Raw genomic sequence first — 2,500 nt, 5'->3', positions numbered from 1 at the left:
CCTGGTAGGCCCACAGCCCTGGTAGCAAAAAGCCCTGGTAGCCCAAAGCCCTGGTAGCCCAAAGCCCTGGTAGCCCAAAGCCCTGGTAGCCTAAATTAATTTTTCCCATTCATTTCAATGGGTTAGGCTACCAGGGGGAGCAGTACCACTTTTGGCCATTAGGGGCGCTGTAGTAGGTAAAAGTTGATCCCCCCAGTCAGGGGATGAGTTTGCCTACTCGCTAGGTTACCCCTGGTTTCACAAAATACAAGGGGCACATTTTCAGAAACCACTTTTTCAGAACTTGCCACCTCCAGAGCTGATCAGGGGAGCCTCGCCAAACATTAATCCAAGATTGGTGAGGGCTCGTCGGACACCCCACGGGCGATGAGTCGGTGTCTGCCTGGAGCTCATGTCACTCTCAAATATTTTCTAAGTCAACCTCCATGCGCACATTGCAATGAGCCTGCCCGACATAGGGGCACTGTGAGCGGACTCACCGGGGGGGGAGAGGGCCCCCCCGCCTGGAGCTCCACGTGTTGGATTATTTTCTATGTCAACCTCCATGCGCTCAACAGAGCGAGCCTGCCCGACCTGGGGGGTGTTCAATCGGACTCCGCGGGCCGGGCGAGGGCCCCCCCGCCTGGAGCTCCACGTGTTGGATTATTTTCTATGTCAACCTCCATGCGCTCAACAGAGCGAGCCTGCCCGACCTGGGGGGTGTTCAATCGGACTCCGCGGGCCGGGCGAGGGCCCCCCCGCCTGGAGCTCCACGTGTTGGATTATTTTCTATGTCAACCTCCATGCGCTCAACAGAGCGAGCCTGCCCGACCTGGGGGGTGTTCAATCGGACTCCGCGGGCCGGGCGAGGGCCCCCCCGCCTGGAGCTCCACGTGTTGGATTATTTTCTATGTCAACCTCCATGCGCTCAACAGAGCGAGCCTGCCCGACCTGGGGGGTGTTCAATCGGACTCCGCGGGCCGGGCGAGGGCCCCCCCGCCTGGAGCTCCGCGTGTTGGATTATTTTCTATGTCAACCTCCATGCGCTCAACAGAGCGAGCCTGCCCGACCTGGGGGGTGTTCAATCGGACTCCGCGGGCCGGGCGAGGGCCCCCCCCGCCTGGAGCACCGCGTGTTGCAATATTTTCTATCTCAACCTCCGTGCGCTCAACAGAGCGAGCCCGCCCGACCTGGGGGGTGTTCAATCGGACTCCGCGGGCCGGGCGAGGGCCCCCCCCGCCTGGAGCTCCGCGTGTTGCAATATTTTCTATGTCAACCTCCGTGCGCTCAACAGAGCGAGCCCGCCCGACCTGGGGGGTGTTCAATCGGACTCCGCGGGCCGGGCGAGGGCCCCCCCCGCCTGGAGCTCCGCGTGTTGCAATATTTTCTATCTCAACCTCCGTGCGCTCAACAGAGCGAGCCCGCCCGACCTGGGGGGTGTTCAATCGGACTCCGCGGGCCGGGCGAGGGCCCCCCCCGCCTGGAGCTCCGCGTGTTGCAATATTTTCTATGTCAACCTCCGTGCGCTCAACAGAGCGAGCCCGCCCGACCTGGGGGGTGTTCAATCGGACTCCGCGGGCCGGGCGAGGGCCCCCCCCGCCTGGAGCTCCGCGTGTTGCAATATTTTCTATCTCAACCTCCGTGCGCTCAACAGAGCGAGCCCGCCCGACCTGGGGGGTGTTCAATCGGACTCCGCGGGCCGGGCGAGGGCCCCCCCCGCCTGGAGCTCCGCGTGTTGCAATATTTTCTATGTCAACCTCCGTGCGCTCAACAGAGCGAGCCCGCCCGACCTGGGGGGTGTTCAATCGGACTCCGCGGGCCGGGCGAGGGCCCCCCCCGCCTGGAGCTCCGCGTGTTGCAATATTTTCTATCTCAACCTCCGTGCGCTCAACAGAGCGAGCCCGCCCGACCTGGGGGGTGTTCAATCGGACTCCGCGGGCCGGGCGAGGGCCCCCCCCGCCTGGAGCTCCGCGTGTTGCAATATTTTCTATGTCAACCTCCGTGCGCTCAACAGAGCGAGCCCGCCCGACCTGGGGGGTGTTCAATCGGACTCCGCGGGCCGGGCGAGGGCCCCCCCGCCTGGAGCTCCGCGTGTTGCAATATTTTCTATCTCAACCTCCGTGCGCTCAACGGAGCGGGCCCGCCCGACCCGGGCGGCGCTCAATCGGACTCCGCGGGCCGGGCGAAGGCCCACCCCGCCCGGAGCTCCTCACCACGCACCGCACCTCCATTCCCCCACCGACCGATCGGCAACCATGACCCGCCATCGGAGGGCCCCCGCCGGCACCGGCCTCGCGCCGGTCGCTCGGGCGGACGGTTCCTCCGGCCAGCGGGTCGCTCTCCAGCGCCGGGGCTACTTCGCGAGCTTGGCCCGCGGCCAACCCCGGCGCGACCGTACGGCAGCGAGGCCGAGGCGACCCACCGATCTCAGCAGTCCTACCACGGAGCCCGCCGCTCGTCCGCGGCCCCTCCCCGCCCCAGCAGCGGGACGGTTGCCTTGCCGGCGGGCCTTCCGGCTAAC

The sequence above is a fragment of the Filicampus tigris genome, unplaced genomic scaffold (assembly GCF_054856515.1).
Source record: "Filicampus tigris isolate MCC_2025a unplaced genomic scaffold, RoL_Ftig_1.0 HiC_scaffold_51, whole genome shotgun sequence".
Classification (NCBI taxonomy): domain Eukaryota; kingdom Metazoa; phylum Chordata; class Actinopteri; order Syngnathiformes; family Syngnathidae; genus Filicampus; species Filicampus tigris.
Note: the sequence above shows the minus strand (reverse complement) of the source record.